Raw genomic sequence first — 16,583 nt, forward strand, 5'->3', positions numbered from 1 at the left:
CTTGCATGCCATTGTCAGGGCCACTATGGTTACATATATGCCAGTGTTATGGCTGCTTTGAGATTGCTGCACATCTGACAGTCTGTGCTATTGGGGAGATCTATGCATGCTTTTGGACATGTACCAGGATTGTGTAGACTATTACTACCAACAAATGTTCTATAACAGTGACACAATAACATGTATATGTTCTATTGGCCAGCTGATCCACCTCTCCACACCCATCTGACCAGGATACCTGGCCACATCACATGTGTGTGCCAAACTGGGGCCTCCTCATGTACTGTTACAGCAATACCATCACGTGGAACCAACCAGGGAATGTTGCCCCCTCCCAGGGCATACACCAACATGTTCCTGTCCCCTGAGCTCAGGTCTAGGGTCTGTTCCAAACCGGGCTCCACAGACACATGAGGGATGTGCTACATCAGTCTGAGGCATGCAGTACACATTCACATGGCCAACATGCTCCTCCTGCTCAGCTTCCAAACCAGGCACCTTCAGGATGTGGACATCTGTTGTGAGTGGCAATTGGTGGAAGCCTTGTTCCCACTGTGCCCATATTGGGGACCATGGGGCATCCACATCACAGACCACACACACCATCCATGGTGTTTACCCACCAAATGTGTCAAATACCACCCCTATAGACTGTCCTCTATATCTACCAATCCTGACCTCCTCCAGGTGTGTATCTGCCATACATCCCCATATTCCCATTACATACTTCACAGACAGGGGCAATGTGGTGCTAAGATAGGACTAACATGTGACATACCCATCCATGGTGCACACACTGCCAGCTGTAGATATCTATGTGTATTGCTATGTGTGCTGCCGCCTCACACATAGCACACATCATTGTGGTAGTGATATAGGGGACCTGTGTTTACATACATATATGTTTGTGTGTGTGTTTGTACATATGTAGACTTGTGCATATAGGTATATATCTATATATGTATAGATGTATGTGATAGATATATGTGAATTTATATATATGTGCTCATATATATGTCTACACAAGGGTATATGTATATTTCTGGGCATACATGCTGATATACATTTATCCTTATATATTACATATGTGACATATGTACACACATGCATACCTTTATGTGGGGTACATTCAGACATCAGCTCCACAATCTCACAACACTTTCCTACACAGCTGCACTGCTCTGCCTTGCTACAACACAGACAGGTGCCACATATGGACATGGCCTGACATTAGTGGGGTATATGTGGGACCTGTTTGCAGGTAACCCTATTACACACCTATGGCATTCCAGCATGCTACATTACAGATTCACCTGAGTATCCTGCCAGTGGTGGTCCATGGCTCCCACATGTCCATCATAATGGCATTACTTTTACTGCCAGCTATTGGCCACATCATATACATACTTCCCATTATACAACACACACTATGATGGCTTACATCTTGTCTGTCAGCTATGGCCCACTACCCGCAGGGACAAACACTATTGTCCATAGCAGTTGTTCAGTTGAACATCAACACAACACCTGATGGCACATATAACGCATTCCACATCATCTATCCAGTTATGATGGACCAGGTACTACATTCTAATACATGTGAAAAATATATGAAGATGATCACCAAAGGAACACTGCAGCACTAAATCCAGAAAATGTATTGAAAAATGTTGAGTGGTTTTGTCAAAATCATAAGACTTCATCAGAACAAGAACAAACACAAAATGCCATATTTAAATATCCTAACCCTTACAGCCATTGGTTGACAAAGCAAACATCGTTTCCTGTAAAATAATTAAGCAGTTTAAAAAGACAGTAACACATAATCAGAGTAACTGCCCACCACAACACAAATTAAATGCATGTCAACCACCTGGGCTCAATGACAAGTTATCCATTAGTTCTGTCTTAAAACTAAAATCAGCTTTTTATGTGATTTTATTCAAGATCTGTGTTTTAAATCATACTTCAATACACAATACTGGGAAAAGACAGCAAATTCCACAGAATACTTTCAAAAAAACACAGAGAACCAGCTGAGAAAATCCAAAGCAAAAATAAAGTACTGTAGAAATGGTCAGTGACCACTCAGAGCCCACCAGGAATTAAATTCAGCCACCAGAGTTTATTGAAGCGCTTTTCGTCTGCTTCATAAGCAGACTTCCTCAGAATACATTCAATGCAGTCCAATCTAGGCTTTGGATTTTCTCAGCTGGTTCTCTGTGTTTTTTCAATACACAATACATTAATGTCTATGTGGTTGGTAGGTGGCAATTGGTGTGTTGTAGTGGGCAGTTACTGTGATTATGTGTTACTGTCTTTTTAAACTGCTTAATTATTTTACAGGAAATTATGTTTGCTTTGTCAACCAATGGCTGTAAGGGTTAGGGTATTTAAATATGGAATTTTGTGTTTGTTCTTGTTCTGATGAAGTCTTGTGAGTTTGACAAAAGCGCTCAACTTTTTTCAATAAATTTTCTGAATTTAGGGCTGCAGTGTTCCATTGGAGATCCTCTTCATATAGTTTTTACTTGATTTTGGTGTTCGTTATTTCACATTCTAATACATGTACATATACTTAACATACCTGTTGTGGGAATGATGTATTTATGAATAGCAGCTGCCTAAAGGCCTGGGTTTTCAGTTGTTAGTTTACTGAGCTGTATTCTTTTTCCGCTTTCCCTTTTGCTTTTGCTTTAGCTTGCTTGCTTTCTCTCTCTCTCCCTCTCTCCAGTGAATGGATTGAGCTGCTTTGAGTAGATTGCAGCCTGGCTTTAGTAGGTGATGCACTTGATCAGGTAATGGTGTCTGCATCAATCAGTGTCCTACACTTGCTAACTGCATGCAGCTTGCTGTGCAGTACTTCCAATTACCACTATTATGGCGACCACCTACTATAAATCCCTACATCATGTGGGCATGGTCCCTTTACCTTTCCTGTGTGATGGGCATCCTTCCTGTGTGTGGGCATCAGTGTTACAGATAGCAGGTAGCAATACCTCTTCCAGGGAAACTGGTACACTCAGGCCAGCTACATATTTGTAGGAGGTTCCAGAACTACAGACAGAGTGTAAGTAGAGTTGTGTTATGCTTTGTATAGCACTGGTGTTACAGGGTATGTGTGTACATACTAGTTTACCTTGGAATGCAGTCTGTCTGCATAGCTCTTAACTGTGAGCCAATCCTCTTGGTGGCCAGAGGTGTGCCTATCATGTTTTGTCTGTCCACCACACAGGTCCTGTGTCAGATATTTCACTGGCAGTGTGTGTGTTGAGTGCTATCAGTACATGGCTACATCCATTTATGTTTCTAACCTCAATTCTCTGGCTAAGGGTATGTTGCAGACTATCCTGTAACACCAGTGACTTGCTTAGTATATGGCAACAGTTTTCCACATATAGGCCTGAGTTCCAGCCTCTGTCCTCCACCTACATACCAAGCTTTGCACATATGACATGCTGTCAGGGGTTGTTCTGTAGTGGGCTGTATGTATATATATCACACTGCCATTGCTGTCATCAGTCCACTGCTGTTGTATCCCCCACACATACATTGGGTCTGGGGCCATATATGTGTGGGCTTCACCTACACTATACATGTGTGCCCTTATGCACTCCAAACGCCAGTGTATGTAACAGTGGTATATGGCCCTGTATTATTGAGTCTAGGAGGGAATGCACCATAAATGACCTAGGCTGTTACAAAATGTGGGGGTATCAGGGGTGAGTTGCCTTAAGGTATCTGGATGTACAGTACCGCATACTTCACCTATATTTATATAACTCACATAAATTGGGTTAATGCAGGCCTACTGCCTCCTGCCATACAGACTGATCTGTTTGTCAGTGTGCATGTGATGGTGTCAGTTGTGCCTTGTTATGTAACAGTTACATCCTATTCGTTCAACTGAAGTCTTTACAACCTAGTGATTTTGCACAGAGTGCAGATAGAGGTTTCTGAACTATGCACCTGCATTACATACTGTTGATTGTTTGGTATCTTAGGTTCATAGGTTCATAGGTTTATACTAGGCTATCTGCCCTAAGGCATTTATAAGCCTAGCCCAAATTATTGTGGCTTCGCCACCCTTATATGAAAAAAATACTGTGCCCATTAGTTTGTTGTGCCTCTGTCCAGCAGTGACACAGAGATGATTCCTGGGGTAAACCTACGATCTCCCATCCACAGGTCTAGATTTCTCTTGAACAGAGTCAGCGAGGTGCTCTGCCTCACATGGACCGGGATTTTATTCCACAGCATAGGGAGTCTCTGAGTGATAAATCTATCCTCCAGCACGTCCTATTTATATCCGTGCTAAGGTTTAAGTCGCTTGCTCTAGTGGTTTTGGTGGATTTGGATTTTTGAGGTGGAGCATGTCCATTAATTCCGGGTTGGACATGGCCTTGTATGTCAGGCACATGTCACCTCTGAGCAGACGGTATGCAACTGAATAGAGCTGGAGTTTCTTCAATCTGGCAGCATATGACAGATTTTGGAGTCCCTTTATCCTTTTGGTGAGGAACTTTTGGGGTCTCCAATTGCTGCAGATGTCGGGTGAGATACATCCCAAATGGGGCATTGTACTCGATCATTGGTCTGATAAGTGAAGAGTACAGGGGAACAATGACCTCACTAGATCTGGATGTGAATCCTTCATGATCAGGTGGGCAATGTAGAAGGTCTTTCTAACCACTTTAGCAATGTGAGTGTCAAAAGAAAGGCCACTGTCAACCTGGGTCCCCAGGTCCCTGATAACCTCTTCTGTGCTTAGTGGATTGCCACCTATATGGTAGCTTGGGTTACCTTGTTTTCCCGAAGGGTATGACTATACATTTTTGGCGTTTAACTTCAGGCCATGGCTCTGGCACCAGCTATCTGTTTCCGTGAGTCCCTTCTGAAGGATATCCGTGTCCGATGCACTTTTCACTATGGCGCCCAGTTTGCAGTTGTCTGCAAACTTTGTCAGCCAAAGTCCTCCCATGTTGGCCTGTACTTCTGAGAAGTAGATGCCAAACAATAGGGCCAGCCAAGACCCGACCCTGTGGGACACCACTTGTGACCGCTTGGAGTCTGACACAGCGCCAGCAACTCTAACCCTGTGGGTTCTGTCGCCAGTTTGCAACCCATCTTGTGACATATGGGTTTACATTTAAGTTGTAGTTTTTCTACAATACCCGAGTGGGGTATTGTGTCTTTGCAAGGTCAAGGTAGGCTGTATGGACTGCCTTTCCTCATCAATGGCCTTGGTGACTGTTTGAAGAAGTCAACCAAGTTCAAAAGGCATGATCTTCCCTTGACAAAGCCAAACTGGGTCGGGTCCAATGTCTGCAAGTCCCTATATCTTTGTTTATGAGCTCCATTATGATCCTCTCCATAGCTTTGCAGACTAGACTTGTTAAGCTTATGGGCGGTAATTACCAGGGTCCGTAGAGGCCCGCCTTTGGAGTGGGACCACAGTTGCCCTTGGGCACGTATCCTGTGGTAAGGCTGAGATTAAACAGCTGCCTTATGTGCGGGTTTAATTCCTCATTTAGCTCGTAGCACACAGCCGGGGACACCATCCGTCCCATTAATGCTGTGTTTTAGCTTTAGAGAGAGCAGCTTTCACCTGCGCATTTGAGATGTCCGGGAGGCTACACTCGGCTGGGATAGTTATCTCTCCTTTAGGGAGAGGGGGTGAAGTTTGCACTGAACCTGTCTGCCAGTATGTTGGCAATGTCTGTGGGTTCAGTGATTTTGTATCATTTTGGACTAATTCTGAGCATATCTGGGAGTTTCCACCCAGGTTCCTAACATAGCTGAAAAAGGCCTTATGATTGTCCTTTGAATCCATGGCAATTTTTCTCAAAATTGGCCTTAGTTGATTTTATGAGTGCTCGTATTTTTTACTAATAATGATCAGGGGTGACTTCCTTTATGGATTTTGTTCTATCATGTAATAGCTTTCCTCTTATTGTAAAGTTTGTTAATGGCTGGGGTCCACCAGACTGGACGTTTGCCCTTTGTGGAAAGAGTCTTGGTTTTATTTGGGATTGCCTGATCCATGCAGTCCTGGAGGTGTTCATAGAAGGCATTTGTAAGGGCTTCCGCAGCTTGGGTTGTGGTTTCCTCTGGCTCAGGGGCCTTGAAGGATACCACACCAGTCTTGAGTAGTGTGAAGTTTGCTTTAGAGAAGTTCTTCACTATGGTCTTTTTGCTTGGGGTGGGGGATGTGGATTTCCAGTGAGATTAGTTTATGATCAGATCTCACCAATGAGGGATATACTTCCGCTGTGGAGCATTTTGTCCCCATGTTTGTGACAATGAGATCTAGTATATTTTCTCCTCTCGTGGGAACAGTGACTAGCTGTTCCATGGCATTTGAATTTATGAACTCCAGGAACCGTTGGGCTAGAAAGTTAGGGCTTGATTAATGTTCCCAGTCTATATTTGGGTAGTTGAAGTCACCCAATATGATGGTGTTTGAGATACATTTATACCTCCAGTGTCTTCAGGAAGGCTGTGTGGGGTTCCTGAGTTTGAGAGGGTGGCCTGTAGCATGCTACAATTTGTAGAGCAGTTTGCCTATGGTTAGTTGCACCTGGATGGTTTCCGAGCTTAGTGCGTTGCCACCAACCTGGAGGTGTGAGTATTCTTTATGAATATGGATACACCCTCCTTTTGTGGTGTGGTCCGGGTTTTGGGGCCGAGGCATAATATGAGGTAAAACCTAATAGTGCCGGGTGCTCTCAGGAGCCTTGAACCAGGTTTCAGTTACAGCACAGACATCGATGTTCTCCATACTGAGAAGGGCCTCGAGTGCGTGCATTTTGAGATTTAGACTTCTGGCATTGAGCAGCATTACCCTCAGTTTCTTCCCATTTTGTTTTCTAGGGTGGTAGGTTTAGAATTTGAGCCTTGCCTAAAAAGGCACTATGGGGTGGCAAGAGCCTTAGCCAATATCCGGAATCCCAGGGTGACAGGTGCAAGCCGTCCCTGCGTGGCTTGTCAAGCATGTCATCCCAGGCAGACAGACACTGGATCCCCTTTGAATGACACCAGACATTAAGCCAATTGTTAAAGCTGATCATCTTGTCTCTATATTGTGGCATCATTCTTGGTGAAGGAAGGATACTGCTCAGGGTTAGGGTCATACCTGCCTGGGCCACATAATCAGAGAGCTCTATGTCTCTTTTCATGTAGTCCAGGGAGGTACGTCTCAGGTCGTTCACACCAGCATGGACAATGACTGTGTCATATTTGTACTTGCCATGGAGGACCCGAGTGCTTGTGTGTTATGTGGCGGATTCTAGCCCGATAGGCAGCTTACTGTGACCCTCTCCTTGTTCAGCCTGGTGAGTGGGACGTCAGTGTGTCTGACTATGGAGTCAGCTATGACAAGTATGTTTGGTGTTGTATTTGGCCTTAAGGGCTGTGACTGCTTTGCACACTGCTTTTGTGGTTTATGTGTTGCTTGTGGGATGTCTTGAGGTAGCAGTTGTTTGGGTGTCTGCTTTGGAGGCCTCTGCTGTTTAGGGTAATTTTACTCAGAGCCTCCAGTATGTCTTTGTGTGTTTATGTGTTTGATTCAGTGGAGTGGTAGCATTATGTGAGGCTGGTTTTGTGGTGTGTGTAGTTGCCTTCTCCTCCTGTCTGGTCTTGCCAGTCCTGAGTTGAGAGAGCTCAGCCTCCAGTTTGGCTAAATAGCTGCATCTCTCAAAGTATTTGTGTTATGTGGGAGGAGGAGAGGGTTGTCTGTGTACATGAGGCAGTTATAACATTGCCTCAAGATTCCCAGATTCACCAGCTGGACCGGAGAGGAGATTGACAACTGACCTTTGGACATGCTAGAATAATATTGGGAAATCCTTAATTGAAAACAAGGGCCAGTGGCAGTGAGGGTGTAGTGCTTTTAATTTTTAGTGCTGACTTATATAATTGCTTTAGTGAGCAAGTGCCAGGTAACTTGAGTGCAATGTGTTACAAGTAACTAAATGCAAAAACAACAAACAGTAACTTTCTTTCAAGTGAAACAAGGAAATAAGTACAGTAAGCAATGCAGATATCACTAGTGATCCACAGAAGCGCTGAGAAGTTTTGTGGCCCAGTCTGTCTTTACTATTGTACAATTTGAAGGCCTTGGCCTGGACAGCAACAGTTGTGAACCTTTCCAGACTAATGTATTAGTATAACTGTTTCACAGTTGCATTACTTTGTTTATATGGATGTCAGTGCCTGAACAGCTATATGACATGGATTATAGAAATGTAATAGTACACAAATAAAGGATTTCCATTTCTGCAAAACTGTGTGTGGTGTTTTTTCCTATGACCTCTCTGTGGGTATATGTTGCAGGCAATGATTGTAATTTGTATGGTTGGCCCATAAAGTGTCCAGTTGTTCAGGTGTGAACTGTAGGCATAGTGGCTGTTCCATATTGTGTGTACCTTCTACATATGTATCTTACTGTACATATCTCTGCGTGTGTATGTGTAGTCACATATATATATATATATATATATATATATATATATATATATATCTGTATCTGCATATATGTGTCTGTGTATATGCTATGGGAGCCAGACTGTACTGCATGATATGTTACCAATACCAGCCTGACATCATACAGGTGGGTTGTAGTACTGTTAACATCTTGTGCCCATGTCATGTCAGTTCCTGGTTATGGGAACTATAACACTTGGTAGTATATTGCAGGGCAGATGTGTTTGGCTGTGGGGGGGTATGCCTGTTCGTACAAGACATATATTGTTTGAGGTGTCTCAACCCCATTAACAGTGCATGTGTACATATTTGTTTTTGTCAATCTTCCATTGCTATCTACAGATGTGTGGCCATATATACCTATATATATATATATATATATATATATATATATATATATATATATATATATATATATCTGCTTACATATATATAACTATGTCCGTATATACCTACATAGATATATATCTGCGTACATATATGTAACTTGCTGTGTATATGTAGACATATAGGTGTAGACATATATGTCGATGTAGGCATTTGCATGTATATATGTTCATATGTATTTCTATATATATATATATATATATATATATATATATATATATATATATATATTTCTAATTTTATATATATATATATATATATATATATATATATATATGAATATACATATATATATATATATATATATATATATATATATATATATATATATATATATATATACATATATAGATATGTTGTATCTGTTTAGATATTAATATAGTTACACACACATACATACATCTAGATGTTGGTATACATTCTCTTTACTGTTACATGACTGGGCTGGATGTTATGTTTCTGAAAACATCAGCTTTATGTATAGCTGGCAAGGCTTAGTGGTAAATCACTTTGTGTATGGTGTGCAGGGTCTTGGGTTCGAGCCTTGCAGAGGCTGTTTATTTTGTTGCTGGGCAGGACACAGGCCATTGGATACAGAGTGACTAAGGCACTTTAAAGCAGTAGTAAGTGGGTTTGCGCATGTTTGTGTGGAGGTAAGCACTGTTAACTTCCAGTTACAGTTTCTTATACTCAGTTAACTTCTAAATTGCGTAATCTGTGTAGGCAGTGCTTACCCCTGTGCAAACGCACTTAAACATGCTTACTAGTGCTTAAATATACTTACCACTTCTTATCTGTGCTTAAACCTGCTTACTAGTGCCTTATTCATTATGACACTGACACTTTACATGTGCATTTCCTGCAGTACTCCAGTTCATAAATATATGTTATTTAGTGGGTTTTGCAACAAAAATATTGGTTATAATTTGCTTTGCCATGTAAAATAGACTGTGCTGCAGTGGGACTCGAACTGGGAATGCCTGCTCGTTAGGCAAATGCTATGCCCACTAAACTATTGCTGTGCTGCTTCATTTGCATATATCTTCCTTGTTATCCTCTTCAGCCTTTTAAGCTTCTTTAACCGTACCTAAGCGATGGGCACACCCATGCACCTACGGTTAGCTGTACTCGGATTTTTAAAAATAATAATAAAAGAGATTCTTCATTTAATTTATATATACTGTTGCTGTTGTACTCATGGGGGACTGTTGGTGGGGATATACGGACACCTATGAGTGGTCTCGCTAATTTCTTACCACTTTCTGTTGTTCTACATTGCAGTGGTATGTTTATTCCGAGAGCTCTGCTCTCAGACATGCCCCCAGCACTCATACATGCTCCGCGTAAGCCTAGGAGCTCAGGCAGCATGCCTTATTAATATGCATGGCGTGCTGCCGTCCTGCTCCTAAATGGGCGCTTCCATGCAGGACTAAGCTAGTCCTGCACGGAAGAGTAGTAAATCCAGGGGATAGTTTTATTAACTCGTAAATCCTTAGACTCTACTGTAGATGGCCCCACAGAGAAAGTTCAACAGGTGCAAAAATTTGTCCCTGCACCTCAAACATATGTTTTAGTTAGGAAACATATATAAGTAAGAGGTGAACTACATTCATAGGCCAGAATCAAATTCCAGACACAGGTTTTGAAGACAGTTGTACAAATTATAAGAGCCACTAAAAAATTGCAAAACATTTTATTAAAAAGTATGTAAATATTTTACAAAAAATTAAGGAAAATTGTAGGCTTTAGCATCCAACCTTACTTTGCTCCAATAGTTTGATTATATGCTGCAACTTGTATTAGTCACTTATGTTACTATGACAGATGTGTTATCGTGTAGGTCATTTCTTTTTTTGTACAATGTATACATGTTAGACATTAATTCTTGTACTCCATCGTGAACATATTATAGTGGAAATGTAATCAGTTCAGCCTTGAAACACCAAAGTACAAAATCCAAGCATCAGAAATACAGAAAACTAATGCCCAAAACATAAAAGAGTAAAAAAGCAAACAGCACACAAGACAACTAGTTTGTAGTGACAAGCACTCTCCCCAGAGTTGCAAGCCGGATACTCCTGATATTCCTTTAGATTTTCACTCTGTCTAATCAATAAAAAAGGGTCTGTTGTCATGGATCTGAACTTTCCCACTATCTCCATTACTAGCCTGGTAGATATCGGTATCCTGACATAATGGTTGCCTCCTGTTTACTGGCAACCAGTTAATTCTCAAACAAACTGATATGGTATCTGAGAGATTTATTTACACATTGTCACTGGAGGCAAAGCTCTCACATAAAAGTACTCCCAATGTCAATAAGGTTGTCAGTAGTACACATGCTGCACCTATTACACACAATTCAAAGCAGACATATAGACCCACATATGTTGAGGCACTTAAATGTAACCTTCCTAAACCCCAAAGACCTCCTAGACAAAGTACACAAACAAATACTCTGAGCAGCCCCAAATGCACTCTTTCAAAACAACACCCACATCAGCACATAGAGCCACATCTCATGGAGCCTCTATTTCTAAACCCATCAAGGCAAGCAACCACAATCCAGAATTTTGGTCATTGGTGACTATCATGAGACATACTGATTCAATTTCACCAGGCTGAGTAAGGAGAAAGTCAATGTCAGTTGTTTATCATGGGCTGGGTTCCTCCACATTATGCACACCCTCAAGTCACTGGACCACAAGCACCAGTATGACTCAGTCATAGTGCATGTGGGTGTAAATGACCTGAGACCTACCTGCCTAGACTATATGAAGAGAGATGTCATGCAGCTCTCAGAATATGTATCTCAGGCTGGTATGGGCCTAGCATTGAGCAGCATTTTACCTTCTCCAATGATGATGCCACAATACAAACAAAAGATGACAGAATACCTCATATCATTACATTATACAAAGACATCTCAGTTATGAGGTTTTACATTCACAGAATATATTTAGCACTTTTTATTACAAATTATAAACAATTAATTAATTAGACCACAGGAAAGTTCACATCTTAAGGAATGATCCAACACAGACTGGAACAAGTATTGCTCAGCATATGTGAATCTATGAAATGTAAGAAACCCATGAAGGGTTTACTTAATGGGAAATGTCAATGTCAACAACTGTATTCTTAATGTATTAAGCACCTATTACAGAACAGGACATTTATAAAGACACTATAAACAATTAACATCTTAAACTAATTATTTTTCATTGCAAATGTTTAAAAGTAATTAGTAATTAATATTTGATTTATCATTATACAAAATATCAATGATCTAGAAGCAATTTTTCATAAAATGAGAAAGAAAAGAGAAGAAAATGGGAAGCATTAGTATGCAACTCTCATATTAATATTTTGTATCAATAACTTGATTCAGTATGCAGTAACAGGAAAGGGGGGAGAAGAAAGGGAAAAGAAAAAATAAAAATAAAATGTCTATTTAAATTGCATGCTAATGATTGACTCACACTTATACTTTATATTCGAGTCAGTTCAACTAGTTGTGACCTTATTTTGAGTATTTATACTTTGCATGGAACTACATCTGATTATTGTTGTTTCTTAGATATGTGATTTACAGTAACAAAATAAATATCTAATATATTTCTTCACAATGTACTTAATCTCACAAAATGTTGGTAATCACTATTTATATACAGTTACATGCTTGCATGGGTAGTGAATTTAAACTGAAATATCTTTAATCATTTGTACATTAGTCTGATGATTTACTGATTTTGGTTATAAATAAGCACCAATATAACAGATCTTTCACTAGTCTAAATCTTATAGTTAGCATACTATTGTCTAATGTTCTATGGAAATACTCTCAAAATGTATAACCTTCATGTTGATACAATAGAGTAGTTATTCAGAGAACAATCTTCTTATATTTACAGCCTAGAAATTCTTTTAATAATTGAGATAAATATCACAGACTACAAATTACAACATAAACATATATTCTGAAGGTAATTAATTCTACTATCATTTAGATATTAAGTTAATAAATATATATTACTTTTTCTTTTATTTTGGTATAATTCAACATCTCCAGTGATAATAAATTGAGCCCAAAAGAAGGTTACCTATTGCTTTTCTTCTTGTGGTTAGATATGGGATATAATCTGATAGAACAAATCATGTCTATCAGATTAGGAGTGTATAGCACTCCATGTTTGTTAGGGATATTGCAAAATACTTAACTATTTGGTTATGTAATCTTAACTTTAATATTTTTTCCATACCTATGTTGGCCTGAATATATCCTCAACTTCTTTTCTTTACTAGAAAAAAATCAATCTGATCACAATTCATAGAATAAATAACAAACTTATTTACTTCAGGGATAAGAAGAGAAAACTGAACAAGTCACAAACACAAACAAAACACAAATATAATCTAACAATATGGAATTAACATTATTTTTGCTAAATACTAATGGTTTGAATAACCCCAGGAAAAAATTAAATTTACTAAAATAATTAAAATAAAACAAAGTACAAGTGATATTTCTTCAAGAGTCTCATTTTAAAAGGAATGACAAATACATATGGAGTCCTAATAAATACTTAATATTATCTCATTCTTCTTACAAAAAACAAAACAAAACAAAAAAAATCAGACGAGTAATGATACTTTGGGAAAAAATACTACTATACACCAAATCATTTATAATTATGAAGATAAAGAAGGACTTATAGCTATAATAATAATAAAATTTAACAATATAATTTGGACACTAGTAAACTTATATTAGTTTTCTGGTATAGGTGTAGGGACAGCTAAAACACATATAGATCTCATTAACAAAGTATACAAGGGATATTTAATAATAAGTGGAGACTTTAATTGTATTTTAGATAATTCTGAGGCAACAAACAAAAGAACTCTTTGTCTTATTCCTATAGCAAAAACTCCTACAAAATGGACATAAAATCTAAAAATAATAGCTATATATAGTCACAAAGACCCTAATTTGCTATTATTTTCACATCAAGATCATAGAGTTAACATTCAAACAAGAATAGACAACATTTTTATATCTCAAAAATTAAATACGAAAATAACCAACTTCTCCATAACTCTATGTCCTCTATCAGATCATAACCCACTTATTCTTAGATTACAAGTGAACTACAGGAGCCTAACATATATGACAAGGATACCAGCCTATATTACAAAACCTAAAGAGTTTAAAACTCGGCTAGATTCAGAACTGCAATTCTATCTCAATACTAACTATACTGAAGAAACAAATATTGTAATGGTATGGGACACAATGAAAGCTTATATCTATGACAAAATTCTAACCTGGTTCAAAAATAAATCAAAAGAATAGCAATCTGAACTCCATAATATTCAAGAACAAATTACAAAAATCAAAAATAAGGATCTGACAAACATATCCAATAACAAAAAGGAAATAGAAGAATTAAATAAAAAAATACAATGAAATTCTAAATCATAAGACTATGCTAGCATTAGAAAAATTAAAACTAAACTTATATGCTACTACACCTAAACATATGCATAACTTAGCAATGAGAATTAAAAGACAAACTAGAGAGAACAACATCACAAATATCTCCCATGAGGGAAGGATGAATAAAAAAGTATCAGATATAAGTGACATTCTAGATGCTTTTAAATTTCACTATACTGAACAAAATATAATAGGTAAAACACATAACAACTCTTCCAAGATAGAATTAAATATTCGTATAATCAAGAAAATACCAGAAAAACTAAAACTTGATATTCTAAAACAAATATCTTATAAGGAAATAACTCCATGAATTGATGGAATAATAAACAAACTATATAAAATATTTCCAAATTCAATTTTATCAATATTTCACAAAACTCTAATTGAAGTTCAAACTCAAAACAAAATTCCCTCCTTGTGGAGATACTCATTAATCAAACCAATAATACAGGAAAATAAAGATCCAGAACATTGTAATTCTTATAGGCGAATTTCAATTCTCAATAATGATTATAAAATTTTTATGTCCAAAAAAAATCCCTGATTCACATCATAAATGAAGACCAAACAGGTTTTTCTATATAATAGATGTACCTATGATAACATTCAAAGGATATTAACTCTAATAGATATTACCAACAGAGATAAACAAGAAACTCTTATAGTGATATTGAAAAAGCCTTTGATACATTAAACTGGGATTACTTATACAAGGCCTTAGAACTTTTTGATTTCCCCACTCCCTTTATCACTTTGATAAAAAATATATACAAATAATCTTGCATATGCAAAACTTGGACCATTCACCTCAGAACCTATAGTGATAGCCAAAGGCACAAAACAGGGTTGTCCGATGTCCCCAATTCTATTTGTATTAGCTATGGAACTATTTGCTTCCTCAATACGTAGTAACTCTAAAACAAAAGGCATAGATATTTATGGTCAATTTAACTCCAAGATTATGCTATTTGTAGATGATGTACTTCTCACCCTATCTGTTTCAAAAGATTCCCTAAAAGAATTAGATACACAAGTCAATAAATTCTCTTCAATCACAGGTCTTCATTTTAGCAAAATAAAATCTAACTATATGATTCTGAACAAAAATAATTTTCATTTATCAAACACTAATCATATAATAGGTAAACAAGTCTCCACTATAAATTATTTAGGAATTACCCTATGCAAAAATGTAGAAAAAACACTAACTGCACATTATGGAGAAAACATAAGCATTATAAAAACCCATATTGCAAAATGGAATATAATATACCTGAAATTTGAAGATAGATTACAATTAATAAACATGATATTACCTCCATAAATAATATATATAGCTCAAGCGATTCCAATGATGGCAAATAAACAAATACTGAAACAAATAAATACAATTCTATTAAAATTCCTCTGGTATCCTAACAGGAACATAAAAGCTTACACACGTCATATTAGACCTTGGGAAAAAGGAGGGATTGATTTCCCAGATATAGAGTCATACATCAGAGCCTCATCCTTTAGAACACTTATAATCTGGATAGACCTAAATTATTCTTCCAGTTGGAAAAAACTTCACACCACTATATTCTTAGATGAAAATAATATAGCTAAAAATCTCATGTTAAACAACCAAAATAATAAGTTGTGATATATTCTAAGTATTCATTTTCAATATAATATACCCAAACTAACCAATCTAAATTATATAAACTATATTTATAATGCCTTTAAAATTTTTATAAACACCAATACAGATATAAAATTGAGGACAGAAGTACTAATACCATTCACTTTTACATAGAACTTCACCAACAAATGCAGAAAAACATTTTCACCAATTGGGAGACAAAATTGTTTTTTTGTTGGCAACATTGCATACATTACCAGAAAGTATTAGATTTTCAAGACATACTAAACATATATGACATAACAAACAATGACTGGCTAGTTTTGCAAAGTGTAATATCACATGCACAAGATCTATGCAGAATAATCAATAACAGCTTGTTTAAATTAAGTCCCAAAATAACAAATGAATGTTTGAAATTATTTCCAACAACCATAATCTGACAAATATAACCTCAAAACTTTATAAAATGTTAATGAATTATAAAGTTAAAACTCATCAAAATTACTGGAATTTCATTACAAAGAGTCACACAATAAATGTATCAATGGAAAGTAAAACTAACTTATTACATTCCATAAAATT

Source organism: Protopterus annectens, chromosome 5.part0, assembly GCF_019279795.1.
Source record: "Protopterus annectens isolate FY-2018-M chromosome 5.part0, PAN1.0, whole genome shotgun sequence".
In the NCBI taxonomy this organism is placed as follows: Eukaryota; Metazoa; Chordata; order Ceratodontiformes; family Protopteridae; genus Protopterus; species Protopterus annectens.